Here is a 21,698-nt window from a genome sequence, read left to right on the forward strand (position 1 = left end):
TAATGAGGAGCTGAATGTTAATCCCCAAAACAGTGGAGAAAATGTCTCCAGGGCATGTCAGAGGTCTTCAAGATAGCCCCTCCCATCACAGGCCTGGGGGTCTAGGAGGCAAAAGTGGTTTCATGGGCTGGGCCCAGGGTCCCTGTGCTTTGTGCAGCCTAAGGACTTTGTGCCCTGTGAGCCAGCCACTCCAGCCATAGCTAAAAGGGGCCAACATAGCGTTCAGGGTGTGGCTTCAGAGGGTCCAAGCTTCAAGCCTTGGCAGCTTCCATATGGTGTTGAGCCTGCCAGTGCACAGAAGTAGAAAATTGGGGTTTGGGAACCTCTGCCTAGATTTCAGAGGATGTATGGAAATGCCTGGATGTCTAGGCAGAAGTTTGCTACAGGGGCAGCGTTCTCAGAGAACCTCTGCTAGAACAGTATGAAAAGAAAATGTGGGGTTGGATCCTCTACACAGAGTCCCTAGTGGGGTACTGCCTAGTAGAGCTGTGAGAAGAGGGCCATCGTCCTCCAGAACCCAGAATTGTAGATCCACTGACAGTTTGGATTGTGTGCCCAGAAAAGCTGCAAACACTCAATGCCAGCCTGTGAAAGCAGCCAGGAAGGAGGCTGCACCCTGAAAAACCACAAGGGTAAAGCTGCCCAAGACTATGGGAACCCACCTCTTGCATCTGTGTAACCTGGATGTGAGACATGCAACCAAAGGAATCATTTTGGAACTATAAGATTTGACTGTCCTGCTGGATTTTGGATATTCATGGGGCCTGTAGCCCCTTTGTTTTGGCCAGTTCCAATTTCTTCCATTTGAAATGGCTATATTTACTCAGTGCCTGTACTCCTATTGTATCTAGGAAGTAACTAACTTGCTTTTGATTTTACAGGCTCATAGGTGGATGGGACTTGCCTTATCTCAGATGATACTTTGGACTGTAGGCTTTTGAGTTAATGCTGAAATGAGTTAAGACTTTACAGACTTTTGGGAAGGCATGACTGGTTTTGAAATGTGAGGATATGAGATTTGGGAGGGACCAGGAGTAGAATAATATGGTTTGGCTGTGTCCCCACACAGATCTCATCTTGAATTCCCACATGTTGTGGGAGGGACCTGGTGAAAGGTAACTGAATAATAAAGGCAGGTCTTTCTTGTACCGTTCTCATGATAGTGAGCAAGTATTATGAGATCTGATGGTTTTTGAGAAGGGGAGTTTCCACGCACAAGCTCTCTTCTCTTGTCTTTCACCATATGAGATGTGCCTTTCACCTTCCACCATGATCGTGAGGCCTCCTGAGCCACGTGGAACTGTAAGTCCAGTAAGCCTCTTTCTTTTGTAAATTTCCCTGTCTTGGGTATGTCTTTATCAGCAGCATGAAAAAAAAAAAAAACTAATAGGCAGAGCTAAGATCATCACTGCATGACAAGCCAGCAAGTGATGGGAAGCAATATGACATAGTCTTTGAAAGGATGAACTCTGGAGTCATACTTCCAGGGTATAAATCCCCACTCTAACACCTCCTAGCTGTTTGACTGTGAACATTTCACCCAACATCTCAGTACCTCAAGTGCATCAGTAGAATAAGGATAGGAACATATGTAACTCAGAGTGTTTTTGTGAAGATTAAGTCAGATCAGTGCCTGGAACAGGGTAATCATTTTGAGCCCTGACATGGTTGAATTTTCAGATTAAGAATGAACAACAGGTATGTATATGCAAATATTCAAAAATCCAAAAAATTCTGAAATAGGAAACACTTCTGGTCCCTAGCATTTCAGATAAGAGATATTCAACCTATGTAAATGTTAGTTGCTGTCTACTGGTAGCGTAATCGGACAGGAGATAATTTCAATGTGTGTATGTGTGTGCATGAGTATGTATTTATCAGGGAGCATATAGAAATTAGCAATAAAGAGCAAGAACCAGCAAGACATAAGGTGTGGGTGAGAAAAGAGCCACCACTTGAGAAGGCTTCAAGGGAAGCTGTAATGTTGGGGAGGGCCGAGTTTCAGTGGGAACCCAAAGGTAACAAGAATGACCAGAAAAAGGACAAAGATATAAAGGTTAGCTGCAAGAAGACTATGAGTTTCAGAAGCCACAAAACAAGAACTTAGAGTGGTGTGAAGGAGAACTGGGTAAGACTTAAAGTCATATATAGATCTATGTGGAGATAAATGTCCTCATCTTGATGGATAACTGGTGGGGCAGTGCTGGTCCTGTTGAGTCAGGTAAACTAAAGAGATGAGGTATGAGGATCTTGATCCTGAATATCCTTTTTCCTGAGACTAGTGTCATGTAGTTTTTCAGAAGATGGACTGTGGAAGGTTTGCAAAAGATGAACAAAGTTCTTCTGTGGCCTGTGTGGAATCTAGAGGAGTCATTACCTAGCAGGGAGGCCACAATACTTCCAAGTAAAAGGGGGAAAGTTTATTAATTAGTGCTGAAGCGGAATCCTAACAGCTAATTCAGGTCCCCAAGAATAGGTCAAAACCTTATTATAAGTTTTCAAAGCACCTAATTTCTTCTTCAGAGCACATACCATAATAGTGATCATATAATTAATTGTGTATTTATTGAATGACTATTTTCCCCTCACCTCTTCTATTCACTGATACAGCATCAGAACTTTACATGTAGTACTCACTATACTAATGCATATATATCTATATCTCTATTTACATACATATCATCTGTCTTTTAGTGTGGGTTTTATTAGGAATTAAATTGCCAAATAGATTTATTGGCAATGATCATATCTAATTTCAAAGGTTTGCTTTCTAAGCCTGTTGCATCCATGTTACTTATCCATGGTTAATGAAGGCTGGTTTTGGAAGAGCAGCCCAGGGAGGAATGAAATTCAGCTCTACAGCAGTCCTGCAGGCTTTCCTTGCAGCATCTTTATCGACTTTCCTAGGGAGAAAAAATTGGAGACTTGGCCTGAGGAATAAATCAGTCCAAAATGTTGAAACTTGAGTAGCAGAGTAGGCCTAAGCTAGTATGAGTAAGAGTTCACTTCCTACGTCCTTTTCACAGTTGAATTCAATAGATAGAGATTATTTTTTACATTGTCTGGAATTGCTAAGTGGTTATTTTATTTTTTGTTCCTCAACTAGATTGTAAACTATCTAGTGATGGGAGGGAGTATCACTTGGGCTGCAGGGAGCTGAGCCTCGTTTGGCCAAAACCAAGTGGTTTCTTGTTATACTATGTGAGCTATGTTTGGGAAAATCAGACTGGCATTATGTAATAACACATAAAAAAGGCCATCTTGTGGTCAGGCGCTGTGGTTAATGGGTGAGAAAACAAGGCTGCAGACCACTTGCCTCCTGGAATTAATGAGGCCATGTTGTCAGGGCAGAGGGGCATAAATGCAGACACCAGTTCATCTATTGTTGCATTCCCCATAGTACATAACTGTCTACAGCAGCGATGGTGTACACGTTAATAATTATTTTACTCAGTGACTGGAAATAGTATATATTTTTTCACTGTCATACTCTCAGCTGCTGTAGCATTGCGTTTTTGCATATGTAGTTGCACCCTTGGTTGAAGCTGACAACTTTTTAGAGTTGGGAAAGCTATCAGGAGACTGCTGAAACGAGGCAGCTTGTAGTCTTTTCCCCTCCTCCTTATCCTCAGTTGAATTAATACCCAATGTAACAATCTAAACAAGTGTCTGAGAACCTAGGAGAGAATTTCATGAAAAGGCAATAGTGCTTTGTAAATAGCTGGGACCCAGTGAAGTTAAATCAGTGAGCTGAGCAAGACGAGGGCAACTACACAGATTCCGAGCAAATACAGGAAGGTGGGGAAAAAAGATAGCAAGGGTAGGTGGGCGGCAGCAAGACAGTAAGGAACATTAGGATCCATCAGACCTGCAACAACTTGCACATTTGACTTAATGTCCTGTTTTTTTCATCCTAGCTTGGTCTGTTTCTTTGGCTGAACTCTGTGTCCTGCAGAAAACATTTTAGGTGGGGTTGAGATTAGAATCCCCGAAAATCTTTCTATAGAGCCCGGATTTAAATCCACTCCACTCTCTTATTCCCACCCAGTTCATATTGTCCTGCTTCCTGACAAGTTATACTGGCAGGGACTGAAAAGGAAGACTGACCTGCTCTTGACCTTTTCCTCCCACATCCACTTTTTACCTGTACAAATAGTACATAAACATAATGCTTAAGCATTGCAAAATGCTCAAGGTGATTTTTAAAATATGGCTATCAAGTGGAAATATCCAAGAGCGTTTTATGTTGTTTTAGTGAGACTGTTGAGTAAATTGTTGTGCTGTGTGATAACATTCATTACTGTCATTACTCTTGGAACATAGTAGCCTTCTCTCTGGTCTCCTTCCTTCCACTTCTACCTCTCTCCATACAGCAACCAGTGATCGGTATGGACTGAATGTGTTTGTCTCCCCATTCATATGTTGAAGCCCTCAGTCCCAATGGGATGGTATTTGGAGATGGAGACTTTGGGAGCCAATTATAATTAAATGAAGTCATAAAGGTGGAGCCTTCATGATGAGATTAGTATTTTTATAAGAAAACACACCAAAGCACTCTTGGGCTCTCTGTTTCTTTGTCTCATATCTGCCAAACAAAAACACACTGAGAGTGAAGGGATGGTCATCTGCAACCTGGGAGAAAGTCCTCTTCACCAGAATCTGACCATGTTGACACCCTGATCTCAGAATTCCAAGCTTTCAGAATATGATAAAACACATTTCTGGTTAAACCACCCAATCTATGGTTTTATATTATGGCATCCCAAGCTAACTAGTATAACCATCTCTCATTATTATAGTTTTGTTTTCTTTAGCTTGGAGTTGATTATAAAACACATATTTACCTTTCAATTCCACATTTTTAATTAAACATGGGCTGCCAGTGTTGTTCATGGCTGGGAATAATCCTGTTCATATAATATTTATTATTTTCTCATATGTATCTATCAGGCTTCTCCACAATAATAACTTTTGGCCTAGAAAACTGAGACCCAGCTTTGAGTCCTGAACTTATAGGGCCCTAAGCTGGCTCTCCGGGACCTCACTTCTTCAATGAGGCTAGGAGTCCATGGGGCCAAGAGGATGCACTCACCCAGGACCTGCTCACTGATTTTATAACCACATGCCATGACACACAGAACTCTAGAATCCCACACTCAAATCAACCAAGTCTGCTTCTAGATCCTATAGGAACTCTTTTTACAAGACTGGGACCAGCATGTACCACACTCCTTGGCTTGAGGAGTAGCTATTACCATAAGTGTGAGCAGAGTCTGGACAAGTAGATTAGGGTATCTACATGCCTCTGTGCAAGGCAGAACAGATCAAGTGTAGAGTTGGGAAGATAAATCAGCCTGACAATCAGTATTTCCAGAATCTGTTATACAGACTTGGCCCCAAGAATAAAGAGGCCGTGGCCTCAGGCATTCACCCCAAGACATTTGCTGAGTTGTTCTACAAGCTTAGAGTTGGAATAGAAAGAAGACTAATCGTAGAAAATTAAGATAAGAAAACAATGAAGAAAATATGCTGTTAATAAAGAATCTCTTAAGGGTTAAAAAAAAAAGCCTTAAAGTAAAAATTATATTACCAGGAAAATTTATTTATTAAGGTTTTTTTTTTTTGGTAGAGTATGAACATTTTTAAAACACTACGAGTTTCATATTTTACCTTTTCTCATGAACCAATTCTTGGGAAGATAAAGAAAGTTACTTCCTGTTTCTTCATAAGTATTCTAAAATAATTTAATATAGACTAGAAAGTGATTTTTAAAATGCTGTGTGCCAATCTTCCAGAAGTTCTGTGCAGTTGTACTGATTGCATCTGTAGCTATAAAATGGCAAAGTTTGTGACTTGAAAGCAAAATATAGACATGTTCTGATCCTTCCCCGAACCCACCTTAGTGTTAATGTTCAGGGTAGAAGGATGGCTGTGGATCAATTTTCCTGGAGTAGCTATTGCTCCCTGCCTGAGGAGACATGAAAGCAGCCTTTTACCCTGAACTAAAAGAGATGCTATCTAGACTTATATACATTCCCTTATTTTATTCTGGTTTATGCTTATAAGTAAGAAATTTAAGCTATGTAAAATATGTACCCCCCCAAAAAAGAATCATAGAAAAAAAGAGAGCATATAACTAAATTATTAGTATATTTGCATTTTTTTTCAACAGACCTTAATATGATTAATCTTAAAATTTTGTCATGGATAACAGCTATCATTGTACGTATTTTAAATTGTCTAAAGACAATTGGCTTTGATATTATGCAATTGTCAGGTAGAAGTCCTTAGAAGTTTTATAAGCACAGAGTGGTAAAGTAATTCTTAAAAAACTGAATGAAATAAGTAAAGATGAGATCAGAAAGGTAAAAGTGAATTCAAAAAATGGGGCTGAACAGAAATACAATTGGATCTATTGATGGGGGCAATAAAAGTAAACAATGCAAATTATCTTTGACCAAGCTGATGATGGGATTTGAAATGTTAAAATGTATCTCTTCCTTTCTTTTCATTAAAACAAAGAAAACACCTTCCTTTCTGTGTCTAGAGACTTACAGAAATACATATGATCAGATAGGAAAGAGATTTTGATAGTCAAAATATCAGCTGGGGCAAGAAAAATATTGTTCATAGATTTTACTAATGGAATTTTTAAAACTCGAAGTCTTCAATGAACATTGCAGGCATACTCATTGTTCTCAAAGTTGCCCAAGTAAAAGTGTCCAAAATCACATATTAGATTCATCGAGCTACAGTGCAAACTATAAATTAGTATTGGTTTGTATAATTTTCTTGTAAGATATGGTATTTAACTACTTTATCTTCAATTAGTAAATACAGAACTCATAAATGTGTAGTGAATTCTGTTTATAGGTGGCACAAACATTGAAACATTAAAATCTTGAAGTATTATATGGTAGGGTTTGGACTAAGATAAAATGGTAGTGAAATGAGTATCTTTAATAGTGTTACATAAGAAGCATCATAGAGTCCAACATTTTTCATAGTGAAAAGCTATTTTCAGGTGCTATATTGCCAATCTGGTGCCTTCTCTCTGCCAAAATTTAGGTGCTTATGTGAACACATACACAACACCGAAGTACAGATCGGAGAATGTGCAAGGAATGTCATCCCCAGGAAATAAGCAACCATCGTTGGCATTTTGCAGAGCATATTGAAAAAAGTACACCTTAAATTCCAGTATCACATGAATATCAGCATAAAACTATAGAACCATAGAAATACTGTTGATGAAATCTGAAGTTTGGGCCTTTCTGGTAGAGAGACTGAAGTTAGGCACCATTTGGTACAAATTGGCATGGCACACACATACAGACTACAGACTTTGAATATGAACATTCAGACAAGGCTAGTTTTGAGATACCAGTTATCTAATGTGAATGGCCTGAAACTTAATACCAGAATCACTCTGGATATATTTGTAGTTTTGAAAATCTAGCCAGACATATTATCACTCCTAATAAATTGTGCATAGTTCTTATTTCATATTGTGGAATTATTCCTCTCACAAACTTTTGAGTTTAATTAAAAAAAAAGGCCTGAAGAAAAGAATCTCAAAAAGCATGTATTTATAAAGAGAGTTATTTAATTGGGTGAACTCCCTAAAATTTTAGTGAAGATGTGAGTGCTCAGATTTGAAAATCAGGCAAGAATTACTCCAGCTGAATGGTGTTTAAATAGACTAAGGCTTATTATTTTCTGGTGGGTTTTACCTAATCCTGCAATGCACATGTTAAGATAGGCTGTAGCCTACGGTTTTTACACCTAAAATCATTCAAACTTTAGCATAATGATGTTGCCTTTTCATTCTTGATGAACATGCATTAAATACAGAGTCACAGAACAAGATAATATCAGAAACAAGTGTCCAGGTGCAGTGGCTTATTCCTGTAATTCCAGCACTTTGGGAGACTGAGGTGGGTCAATCATGAGGTCAGGAGATCGAAACCATCCTGGCTAACATGGTAAAACCTCGTCTCTACTAAAAATACAAAAAATTAGCTGGGCATGGTGGCACGTGCCTGAAGTCCCAGCTACTCGGGAGGCTGAGGCAGAATTGCTTGAACCCGGGAGGCAGAGGTTGCAGTGAGCCGAGATGGAGCCAATGCTCTCCAGCCTGGGTGACAGAGTGAGACTCCATCTCAAAAATAAATAAATAAATAAATAAATAAGTGAAAGAAGGTGTTCACAGGTCTGCTCATTGGTCCTCCCTTCCAACTGTATTATTTTTCTGGAGGATAAAAGTAAAGTTGTATATATTATCACTTGGAAAGACAGAGATTGAGAGCTAATTGTTAAGTTTCCTAAAATACAATATAAATATTTCTTATCAAGTCTTTTAGGATATCTTAGGTGATCAGATCATGGTTATCAGGCAAATGCAAAAGTAAGTTTTAAAAATGTTCCACTTCCTGTTCACAGTGTAATTTAGTTGGTCTGATAAATCATGTATGTGCTATCAATTCTCTTTCTTATTGATAATGGGTCAATACAAGTATATTCAGTTTTAACTCCACAATTAGACAGATAACATTTTGCATATAAAATATTAAACTTAACATAACGTAAGCATGAGTCATTTAAAATGCAAGTAGGTGGCCTTGTTGAACCATTTGTATTTTCCTAAATCCAACATATTCTCTCATTACCACTTTACCTCTACACAAGTTCCCTAGAATGACCTTTTCCCTCTTCCTAATTTGGCTAATTCCTGCTCGTCTATTCAAACTCAGCTCAGCCATCACATTCTCCAGGCATCCTTCCTTATCATCCTTCTGCCCATGTCAGTTATTCTGATTTGGATATTATTTTTCTGCATTTCCATAACCTTGTAGGCTTTTGTCTGCCATAAAACTTATCCTCCAATATTGTGTTCATCTCTTTGTTTTTCTGCTTTAACAGAGAATACTAAAATCTTTTAACTTTATCAGTGTAACCAGTGCCAGGTAGATAATAGGTGCTCAATACTAGGTGCATAAAAATTGAAGTTAGTAGAAGAAATTTTGCAGCATATAGAGTGATGTCAGAATGGAAGGGATTCAGTTTTTGATAGACTTTGATATGTTAGGAAGGAGAAATGTCAATTGCCATCAGTGAAAATGTCTTATTACTAGTCATCTGGAATAGTTCATATTTTTATGAACCTAATGAGTATATAAGCCTCCTAAAAGAGCCCTCTATCAGATGAGATGGACAGCCCTCTTCAACCAATCAATGACATTGTTGGTCTGAAGGCTAAGTCAATCTAAAAAGGTCATAAAATAAAAGACTGTTGATGTGAGATTCTGAAACACTCTATCACTATCATATATTTAGTGCCTATTCTGCATCAGGTATTGTATTAGTCCATTTTCACACTGCTATAAAGAACTACTTGAGACTGGGTGATTTATGAAGAAGAGAGGTTTAATTGACTAACAGTTCCACAGGCTGGGGAGGCCTTAGGTAATTATGGCTGAAGGTGGAGGGTAAGTAAGGACCTTCTTCACATGGTGAAAGGAGAGAGAGAGGGAGTAAAGGGAAAATGCCACACAATTTAAAACCATCAGATCTCCTGAGAACTCACTATTTATGAAACAGTAAGGGATAAATGTGCCCCCATGATCTAATCACCTCCCACCCAGTCCCTCCCCTGACACATGGGGATTACAATTGGACATGAAATTTGGGTGGGGACACAGAGCCAAACCACATCAGGTATCGATAAGCATTTTTTTTTTTTTTGAGACGGAGTTTTGCTCTTGTTACCTAGGCTGGAGTGCAATGGCGCGATCTCGGCTCACCGCAACCTCTGCCTCCCGGGTTCAGGCCATTCTCCTGCCTCAGCCTCCTGAGTAGCTGGGACTACAGGCACGCACCACCATGCCCGGCTAATTTTTTGTATTTTCAGTAGAGATGGGGTTTCACCATGTTGACCAGGATGGTCTCGATTTCTTGACCTCGTGATCCACCCGCCTCAGCCTCCCGAAGAGCATTTTATGTAAATTATTTTTATTTAATCATTACAACTTAATTGAAACAGGCATTGGCATTTCATACATACTGCAGATGAGAAAAACTGCAGATTTGGGGAAGTAAGTAAGTTGCTCAAAGTCACAGTGAGTAATAGAATTTAAATGTTGGTCTGTCTCTAATGCCCATGATCTTCACTGTTCAGCTATTCTGTTTCTGTTAGATATATTCATCGGTGATGAATACTTTGGCTAGATGTATTCATCAGTGTTTCATTTCCCTACTCATTGCCAACACCAGTCATTTTCTGACTCTTCCCCTTCACAACAGTGGATTCTACAACTGACTATGACTCCTCAAGCATCCTCTCCCATTGTTAATCTAGCAGAAGGACTAATTTATCAAAACTGGGGAGAATAAGAGGAAAGTTTGATCTTCTCACTTGAAACTCCTACTCTCAATCCTCCACTTCCTTCTGCTAAAGTATTCATTATGCAGAATGGAACACAGAATTAAAACAGGAGGAAATGGGTAGGTGATATGCCTTGGCTCTGTGTTCCCACCCAAATCTCAACTTGAATGGTAATCATCTCCAAGTGTCAATGGCAGGGCCAGGTGGAGATAATTGAATCATGGGGGAGGTTTTCCCCATGCTGTTCTCGTGATAGTGAGTGAGTTCTCACAAGATCTGGTGGTTTTATAAGGGGCTTCCCCTTTCACTCAGCACTCATTCTCTCTCCTGCCACCCTGTGAAGAGATGCCTTCCACCATGATTGTGAGTTTCCTGAGGCCTCCTCAGCCATTTGGAACTGTGAGTCAATTAAACCTCTTTTCTTTATTAATTACCCAGTCTCGGATATTTCTTCATAGCAGTGGGAGAACAGACTACTACAATGGAGAAGGGAATAACCTTCATTTTACTTTTTTCATTCCTAATCTAACACCATCACCAACGCTTCCACTGAAACGCTTCCAGTGTGATTATATGATATATAGAAAAGAGACTGATGAGAAAAGGAAATCGGGTGGAAAATACGAGGGTAAATACCATCAGCATTTTCTTCCACCTCTACCAGCCAAATCCCCCTAACTCCCAAACTCACTTATCCCTTATTAAATGAACATTTCTATTGAAATATAATACATACAGAGTGTACAAATCATAAATGAATTTTAATAAACGTTTACAAAATGAACACATTTATAATCACCACTGACATCAACAAAGAGAACATTATCAACACGTTGTGAATTTAAATTCCGTTTTCGTGGTGACTAATAAGGTGCAACACTTCATATATTTAATAGTTATTTGAATATTTTATTTAGTAAGCTGTCTTTTCAAGTCTTGCCTATTTTTAAAATTGTGTTGCCTGTCTTTTATTTATTAACTTGTAAGGGTGATAAACAAACACACACATATAACATATATATGTTATATGTATCACAAACATTTTCCTTCCCTTATCTGTTTGCCTTTGAAGAGTATTGTCTTTGAAGAAAATAGGATTTTTAAAATTTTAATATAGTTTTACATAATTTTGTGTTTTTTTAAAAGTTTTCTGTAACCCACAAAATTTCAATGTAATCCAATTTATCAATTTTTTTCTAATGATTAGTGCATTTTGCGGGGTCTGTTGAAGCAATCTTTGACTGCTAGAAAATTACGAAGGTATTCTCTTATGTTATCTTCCAGAAGCTATGTTTTATCTCATGTAAATTTTGATCTATAATCCATCTGGAAGTGATTTTTGTGTGTAGAGTGAATAGTGTGTTAAGAATAATTTTTTTTCTTCTGAATATGCAATTAACTCAGTATCTTTTTTTTTTTTTTTTTTTTTTCTTTTGAGCTGGAGTTTCACTCTGTCCCCCGGCTGGAGTGCAGTGGCGCAATCTCAGCTGGTTGCAACCTCTGCCTCCCAGGTTCAAGCGATTCTCCTGCCTCAACCTCACGAGTAGCTGGAATCACAGGTGCTAGCCACTACGCCCAGCTAATTTTTTGTATTTTTAGTAGTGACAGGGTTTCACCATGTTGGCCAGCCTGGTCTGGAACCTGTGACCTCTTGATTTGCTGGCCTCTGCCTCCAAAAGTGTTGGGATTACAGACATGAGCCGCTGTGCCAGCCTATCATTTTTCTGAAAAGCCCTCCTTTCTCCACAGCATTGTGGAGAAAGTCCTAAGTCATCTGTTAGTACTGGTGACAATCTGTTGCTGGACTCTATTTTGCTCTAATTGTCTATCCAAGTGCAAATGCCGTACTGTCTTAATTTATGTAATGTCTTCAAATTTTGTACTTTTTAGATTAGCTTGGCTAATTGTAACTCTGCGTTTCATTAATCTTAAAATTTGATTGCCCATTTTTACAAAAATATAAACAAAATAAAATACCTACTATAATTTTTACAGGAATTGCATTAAACAGTTAAGGCAATTTGCAGAAAATTGAAATCTATTGAATACTGAGTCTTCCTATCTAAAATCTTGGTATATTGGTGTATATTTTTTAGGTCTCTTTAATGCTTCTCACAATAATTTATTGACTTGCATGCTTAGAAGTTTTACATATTTTGTCATTTCTTACATATTTGATTTATTATGCTTTTTAAATGTGAGTTTTTAGTTTTATTTCTAATTGGTGGTACATATAAATACCTTTGCTTTTTTAATACTGTTCATCTGTACAAAGACATTACTTAAGTTGTATTGCTTTTAATAATTTATCGGTATTTATTTTTGGCTTTTTAATGTATAAACATCTAAACCATAAATAAGAGTTTTATTTCTTCATTTGTTCTTATACTTTCTTCCTTCCTTTTGCCTTCCTTCGTTCTTCCCCTCGTCCTGTCACTTTTCCATCTCTCTTCTCCTTGTTGTTCCTCTTCTATTGCTCTCTTTTTTTCTGTCTCTGTATCTCTCTCCTGGTCTCTTCCTTCTTTTTCATTTTTTTTTTTTTGTTTTTTGCCATATTGTACTAGTAGGAACCTTCAAAATGTTAATGAATAAAGTGGTAATAGAGAGCATTCTTATCTTATTCCCAATCCCCTGATGAAAACTTTTAATACTATAGCATTAAATATAATGCTTATTGGAGATATTATTTTATACATACCTTTAATCAGATAAGAAACTTTTCTTCTAATTACAATTTTCTAAGATAATTTAATTATGGTCCTTAATCATTTCCAATGTTTTTCTCTCATCTTTTGAGGTTATCATAGTATTTTCCTTTTTATTTTGTTAATACAATGAATTACTTTAATTTTATAATATTAAAGCAAACTTGCTTTCTGGAATAAATTCAAGTTTGTTGTAATATAGTTTTTAAAGTATATACATACATTTGAATTTTATGCATAGTTTTACAAACATTGCATTATATTTATAAAATATCTTGACTTGTAATTTTCCTTTCTTATAATCAACTAGTCAAGTTTTAGTATTGAGCTTTCATTATCCTTAAAAAGAATTACAGGACTTTTACTAATGTTTTTTAGATGAGTTTGTATGGACGATATTTTTCTTAAACTACTTTGAGAAATAACTGTTCCATTGTTTGGTTCTTATATTTATTAGATATTGTTGGAAATTTTTAGTTCCAGTTTCAATTTGTTGTATAGATGCAGGGCTATTCAGATTTTCTATTTCTGTTTTGGAAATTAGGTTTTCTAGTTAATTTTTTCTAAATATTTTCATTTATTGACACAAAGCTGTTTATAGTATTTTTATATTTCATAATAAAATCTGTAAAATAAATCTACATGTTTGTTCCTAATGTTAGTAATTAGTACCTTCTTTCATATATAATTTCAATTGCTTATTTTTGATATATAGGGTATCAGTTGACTTTTGTATATTGAACTTGTATCTTGTAAAATTTCAATGCTCACGTATTGATTCCGGGAATTTTTTGTTGATTCTATAGAATGCTTTTCCACAGGCAATCATGTCATCTATGAATAACGACAGTTTTATATTTTTCTTCTCAACTAACATGTATTTCATTTTCTTGTCTTATTGCACTAGCTATGACGTTCACTACAATTTTGAATAGAAGTGGCAATAAAGGACATCTTGTCTTGCTCCTGATCTCAGGATAAAGGCATTCAGTTTCTTCTTACCAGTAAGTATGACGTTAGTTTTTCTGTAGCCATTCTCTATAAAGTTGAGCAAGTTCCCTCTATTTCCAGTTTCCTGAGGGTTTTTATCCTGATTGGGTGACAGATTTTGTCAAATGCTTTCTCTGCAACAATTAACAGGATCATATAATATTTCTTCTTAAACGTGTTGATGTGGTGGGTTGTACTGATTGTTCTTAACTGCTGAACAAGCCTTGCATACCTTGAGTAAATCCCACTTCGCTGTTCCTATGGTTTGAATGTTTGTCTCTTCTAAAACTCATGTTGATATTTAATTGCCAATGTAATGGTATTGGGAGGTAGAGTCTTTAAAATGTTATTAGGCAACAGATCCACCCTCATAGGACTTTTAGTGCCTTAAATAAAAAGTCTTCAGGAGTGAGCTCTCTCTCACACACTCTCATCTTTTGACATATAATAATGCAGCAAGAAGGCCCTTACGAAAAGCCAGCAGCTTGGTATTAAACTTTCTAGACTGTGTGCCAACAAATATCTGTTTATTATAAATTGTAGAGTCTTTTGTATTCTATTGTAGCAGCACAGAATAGACTGAAACAGCTATGGTATATATTTCTTTTTATACATTGCTGTATTTAATTTGCTTTGTTGAAGATTTTTGCACCTAAGTTCGTGACAGATATTGATCTATAGTTTTCCTTTCTTGTAATGTCTTTATCTGGTTTTGGAAATATGATAATGTTGACCTCATAGCATAATTCAGAAAATGTTAGTGCTTTTCCTATTTTATTGAAAATATTGTAACAAATTGGCATTATTTCTTTCTTAAATGTTTAGTAAAATTTACCAGTGAATCTATCTGGAACTGGTGTTTCCTTTTTTGAAAGGTTATTATTTATTCAATTTTTTAAATAGATATAGAAATATTTATGTTGTTTTCCTTTGTGTGAGTTTTGATAGTTTGTGTCTTTCAAGGAAATTCGTGGGCATAGCATTGTTTATAGTATTCCTTTGTCATCCTATTATTGTGCATGTGATGAGTAAGGATGCCTTCTCTTTTATTTCTAATAAATTGAATGTTCTTTCAATTTCTCTTGATTAATATGGCTAGAATTTTATAATTTTATTAATATTTTAAAAGAATCAGCTGTTAAATGTATTGAATTTATTGTTTCTAATTTTAAATTTTAATCATTTCTGTTTTAATTTTTATTGGTTTCTTTTGTTCTGCTTGCCTTAGGCTAAATTTCTATTCTTTTTGTAGCTTCTTATAATGGAAGCTTATATTATTGATTTTAGATAGTTTTTCTTTTCTGATATATGTATTTAGTGCTATAACTAAATATTTTCCTCTAAGTACTTTCACTGCATCCCACAAATTGTGATTTGTATTTTTAATTTCACTTAGTTCAAAAAGTATTTTATTCATTTTGAGACTTCTTTTACTCCTGTGTTATTTAGAAGTGTGATTGCTTAATCTTCAGATATTTGAGAACTTGCTTGTTATTCATTTATATTTTAATTTCATTGTCATCTGAGGACATACTTTGTATGATTCGTATCCCTTTAAATTTAAGATATATTTCATGACCAAGATTGTGGTCTATCTTAATGAATGTTCCATGTGAGTTTGAAGGGAATGTGTGTTCTGCTTTTGTTTGAGGAAGTGTTCTATAAATATCAATTAGTTAAAACTGATTGATAGTGCTGTTCAGAAAAATTATATCCTTATTGACTTTCTGCCTGCTAAATGTATCAAATCCTGAAAGAGGGCTTTTGAAGTCTCCAGTTATAATAGTGGACTTGTCCATTTCTTTTTACAGTTTTAACAGTTTTTATCTCGTATTTTGATGCTCTATTGTTAGGTGCATACACATGAAAGATTGTTATGTCTTCATAGAATATTGACCTTTCTATCAATATTTACTGCTCCTGTTTATCCCAGATAATTTTCCCTATTTTAAAATCTGCTTTTGTCTGAAATTAATATAGCTACTCCAACTTTCTTTTAGTGTTAGCATAATAAATAATTCCTCTTCCCTTTACTTTTAATTTATTTGAATGCTTATATTTAAAATCTATTTCTTGTAACAATATTGCTGTCATGACTTTCACTTGTTCATGATATAATTATACAAACAGTGTTTCTATTATTTACTTTAAATGTTTTTAAAAATTTGTTTATTTTTTATTTTGACATATTGTAATTGTATATATTTACAGGATACAATTTGATTTTTTGATATATATCTATGTTGTATAATGATTTAATCAGGGGAATTAGTGTAACCATCATCTCATGCATTTTTTTGTGATAAGAACATTTAAAAGCCTCTTTTCTAAGTATTTTGTAATATAGAATATTTTAATGTTAACCATAGTCATCCTATTTTACAATAGAACAACCCAATTCATTTTTCCTATTTAATTAAAACTTTGTACTAATTGATCAACTTCTTACTATTCTATTATTCCTCCTCCTCTTCCCAGTCTCTAGTAACCACTGTTCTACTCTCTGCTTTTATATCAACTTTTTAAAAAAGATTCCACATGTGAGTGGGATTATATAGTATCTGTCATTTAGTCTCTGGCTTATTTCATTCAACATGATATCCTCCAGTTTCATCCCTGTTGTCATAAATGATAGAATTTTACTATATATATATACACACACACACACAATGTAATGAATGTGTGTGTGTGTGCGTGTGTGTGTATATATCACAATTCCCTTATCCATTCATCTGTTTTTTAATATTTGGGTTGATTCCATATGTTGGCTGTTGTAAATAGTGCTTCAATAAACACGAGAGTGCAGATATCTTTTTGACATACTGATTTCCTTTCCTTTAGATACATATGCAGTAGTAGCATCCCTGAATCATATGGTAATTCTATGTTTAATTTATTGAGGAACCTACATACTGTTTTCCATTATGGCTGTACTAGTTTCCAATCCCACCAACAGTGTGTAAGTGTCCCGTTTTCCCCACATTTTAGCCAGTACTTGATTTCTTTTATATTTTTGGTAATAGCCATTCTAACTGGAGTAAGGTGGTATCTCATTGTGGTTTTGCTTTGCATTTCCCTGCTGATAAGTGATACTGAGCACTTTTTTTTTTTTGTAAACCTGTTGACTATTTGCATGTCTTCTTTTCAAAAATATCTATTAAAGTTGTTTGCCCTTTTTTTAAATTGGGTTATTTTTTCTTTTTCTATTGAGTTATTTAAGTCTGATACATTCTGTATATTAACCTCTTGTCAGACATAAAGTTTTTGTCTATTTTCTTTCATTCTGTAGGTTGTTTCTTTACTGTGCTCATGTTTTCATTGCTGTACAAAAGCTTTTGAGTTTGATTTAATTCCATTTGCCTATTTTTATTTTTGTTGCCTGTGACTTCGCAGCCTTATTAAAAAAAAAAACTCTTTCCCATCCCAATTTCATAAAGCTTCTCCTCTATGTTTCATAGTTTTGAGTTTTACATTTAAGTCTAATTCATACTGAGTTAATTTTGTATATGTTGAGAGGTAGTAGTCTAGGCCTAGTCTTCTACATATAGATATTCAATTTTCCCAGCACCATTTACTGAAGAGACTGTCTTTCCCCAATGTATGTTATTGGTACATTTGTTGAAAATTAGTTGGCTGTGGATGTGTTAATTTATTTCTGGGCAGGCTATTTGGTTCCATTAGTCTAGTCTATGTGTCTGTTTTTATGACAGCACTATGCTTTTTTTGTTTACTGTAGCTTTGTAGTGTATTTTGAAGTCAGGTAGTATAATGCACTCAGCTTTGTTCTTTTTGCTTAGGACTGTTTTGGTTTTCAGGGTCTTTGTGATTCCATACGAATTTTACGAGAACAATTTGAACCCTCCTTTGTAATTTGGATGCCTTCTTTTTGTTTCTATTGTCTAGTTACTCTGGCTAAGACTTACAGTATTATGCTGAATAGCAGTAGTCAAACTGGGCATCCTTGCCCTGCTCAGCTGAATATCCACATCCTTATTTCAGATGCTGGTTCAGAGGAAGGAATTACTCAGCAGGGGTTACTTGGCATAGAGACAAGGTTCTCCTCAGTTAACTGGCAGTACCAGTGTGTGGGGTCTTGCTTGTGAGGATAAGGCTGACCTTCTTCCTGTCAATACGTAAGTCCAGTTCATTAAAATTCCTCCACAGTTATCCTACCCGCCAAAAGATTCCAGGTCAATTATATAGAGTATGATTGTAACAGAAATGAAGTATGCTGGCTCCAGCTTCTATTTCCATGGACTCAGTCTTAAGGAGAATCCTGTTCTCAGTGTTGCCAAGGACTTACTGTTGCTGTTGTTTCTCACATTGGCTGTGTTCCTCCATAACCCCTGGACCAGAATATGCAAAGTGTGGAGTTAGACAACCATTTGACTTTTTTTTTTTTTTTTTTTTTTGAGATGGGGTCTCACTCTGTCACCTAGGCTGGAGTGCTGTGGCGTGATCTTGGTTTACTGCAACCTCGGCCTCCCTGGGCTCAAATGATCCTTTTGCCTCAGTGTCCTGAGTAGCTGGGACCACAGGCACACCACCAAGCCCAAATAATTGTTTTTGTCTTTTTGGTAAAGACAGGGTTTCACTATTTGCTCATGCTCGTCTCAAACTTCTGAGCTCAAGGGATCCACTCACCTCAGCCTTCCGAAGTGCTGGTATTATAGGCATGAGCCAATGTGCCCAGCCAATCTGACTTCTTAAAAACTGTAGACCTTTACTTCAGTGATTTGTTGTAGTCTTGTATGCCTCTCTGTAAAATTTTAATAAATGAAATGTCTTATTTTTGTAGAAAATTTTTATTAAGTACTCTGTGACTTTAATTCATGTATGTAGCTATCCAGATATTCCAAGCAATGTAGAATGAGCATTCTCATCACTGACTGGACTGAGTAAAATGCATGAGAAGAGCTAACTAAATATTAGAAATTTTAGCTTATCATACACAGAAAAATATCCTTCTGATTATAGAGGAAAACTTTTTCAGCTCTTCCCCATTCAGTATTATATTAACTGTTTGTTGCATATGGCCTTTATTTTGTTGAGGTATTTAATACATGCTTTCTATGCCTAATTTGTTGAGAGTTTTTAACATGAAGGGATATTGAATTTTGTCAAATGTTTTTTCTTTTGTAATTATTATATGTTCTTTGTATTTTTTTTCTGTTAATGCGGTGGATTACATTTATTGACTTGCATCCCTGAGATGCAAGTAGTAAATGATCATAGTAAATGATCTTTTTAATGGGAATTTTTGTACCTTTCTTCATCAGGAGTATTAGTCTGTGGTATTCTTTTTCTGTTGTATCCTACCTCAATTTTGGAATAAGAGTAATATTGAGCTCATAAATTGAGTTTTGAAGAATTCCCTCTCTCCTTTCTGTCTTTTGGAATAGTTTGGGAAGAATTGGTATTAGTTCTTTAAAAGTTTGATAGAATTTGGCAGTGAAGCCATCATGTCCTAGGGTTTTCTTTAATGCAGATTTTTTATTACTCATTCAGTTTCCTCACTCATTATTGATCTGTTCAGATATTCTACTTTATAATTTAATCTCAGTAGCTTGTATGTGTACAGGATTTTATCCATTTCTTATATGTTATTAAATTTGTTGACATATTGTCATTCATAATAATTTCATGATTCTTTGTTTTTCTGTGGTATCAGTTGTAATGTCTTCTTTTTAATTCTTTTATTTGAGTCTTCTCTCTTTTTTCTAAGTTAATCTAACTAAAAGTTTGTCCATTTTGTTTATCTTTTTAAAACACCTACTCTTTATTTCATTCATCTTTTAATTTTTTAAGTCTCTATTTCATTTATTTGTGCTCTGAGTTTTATTCTTTCCCTCCTTCTTTGAATTTGGGGTTTTGTTTGTTCTCATTTTTCTAATTCCTTGAGGTGCATTGTTAGGTTGTTTATTAGAAGTCTTTATTGCTTTCTGATGTTGGCTTTTTTGCTATAAACTTCTATATTAGAACCGCTTTTGCCGTGTCCCGTAGGTTTTGGTATGATGTGCTTCTGTTCTTCTTTGTCTCAAGAAAAATTTTAATTTTCCTTTTAACAATTATATTGACCCATTGATTGTGTAGATCCATGTTGTTTAATTACCATGTATTTGTAAAGTTTCTGAGGTTTTTTTTTTAGTTGTTAATTTCTAGTTTTATGGCATTTTTCTCAGAAAAGATGCTTGAAATAATTCCTATTGCCTTAAATTTGTTAAGACTTGTTTTATGGCCTAACATGATTTTTTTTTCCTTTCTTTATGGAAATTTGAGATTCTGTGTTATATCATTTTCCTTCTTCTAAAGAACATCTTTTAATACCTTGTAGTGCAAGTATACTAAGATGGATTCCCTCAGTTTTTGTTTCTCTGAGAAAGTTATTTCTTTTTCACTTTGGGAAGATAATTTTACTGGATACAGAAGTTTAGGTTGGTGATATTTTTAACACTTCAAATATTAAACTTTACTTTCTTCTTGCTTGCATGATTTCTTAGGAGATTTTGCTATAGTTCTTATCCTTCTTCCTTTATAGGAAAGGTTTTCTTACCCCTTCTAGCTTCTTACCAGATTTTCTCTTTTGTGAAACTTATTTACCCAGAGATATTAATGTTTATATAATTATTACTAAAACTCCTGCATATCATGACAATTTTTCTCATGTACCTTGCATCATATTTGTTTTTACCCCATCTTATAAATATTCAAAGGAACATTGAGATAGTAAGTAATTTGCCAGTCTCATTTCAGATCCAGTGCTCTTTATTTCAATGTTATTTTATATTGGCTCATGCCACTAACATCATATTTCTACAAAAATGTTCGAGTAATGGCATATGTTGAGTGATCAGTCTCATCATTTAATGATGAGTTTCATCGAATCAAGTTCTTGCCTTCACTATATTGACTTCTTATTTCCTGGGTTCCATCTGTGAGTTCCCCTTGCAGCAAGTAAGAAATCAATGCTGAGCAGTATGTACTTACCATCAACAATGTTACTTATTACATAGGTTCCATGTCTAAAAACAAAAAGAATATCAATTTCCCCTTTTCCATTTATAACAAAATTCTGATTATACCTTCTACTCTCTATTAACAAATGTAATGTTGCTTCAATTACAAGAACAGTTAATTTCCCATTTAAAGAATATCCAGGTATAATTTACCTGATAACAAGAAAAGGCACAAAAGAACTTACACAATAGGAATACTATGTGCTAAGTATACCTACCATTCATGGCCCAATAACCTTACCGTCTGATTAGTGAATGAAAAAAATGCCATGTAACTTCAACAAGTTTTTCAAAGAGATTCATCAGTAATGTGTAACTTTCATTTGTCTTAAATTTTCCCATGGTTAATGTCAAATTCTTAGTTGTAACATTTGTTTTTACACACCTTTCGACAGGGAGGCCACATGAGGTCTTCCTCCATGCTGGAATCTTGAGTTCTGATCTAGAATAATACATGTGTTCGCTTCCCAGAGGTTTCCAGGCTTCAGAGAGCTTCTTTATTTCTCTGTGGAAACGATGTCTTTCTTCTTATAAAAGACAGACATGTGTTCTTTTCTATTTAATAACTTCACCTGATTATCATGGTAACACTTGTTATCTTGT

General features: G+C 35.4%; 1 protein-coding gene across 1 annotated transcript in view; it reads left to right on the plus strand.

The window, feature by feature from the left end:
• Nucleotides 1–21,698, plus strand: part of CXXC4 (CXXC finger protein 4) — a 448,834-nt gene that overhangs the window by 248,289 nt on the left and 178,847 nt on the right. Inside the window, exon 3 of the mRNA XM_064384048.1 lies at nucleotides 13,997–14,093. The gene's annotated coding sequence lies outside the window, so the exon portion shown is untranslated. The remainder of the gene's footprint in view (nucleotides 1–13,996; nucleotides 14,094–21,698) is intronic.

This window comes from Aotus nancymaae, unplaced genomic scaffold, assembly GCF_030222135.1.
Source record: "Aotus nancymaae isolate 86718 unplaced genomic scaffold, 86718_ANA_hifiasm-v0.15.2.pri h1tg000033l, whole genome shotgun sequence".
NCBI lineage: Eukaryota > Metazoa > Chordata > Mammalia > Primates > Aotidae > Aotus > Aotus nancymaae.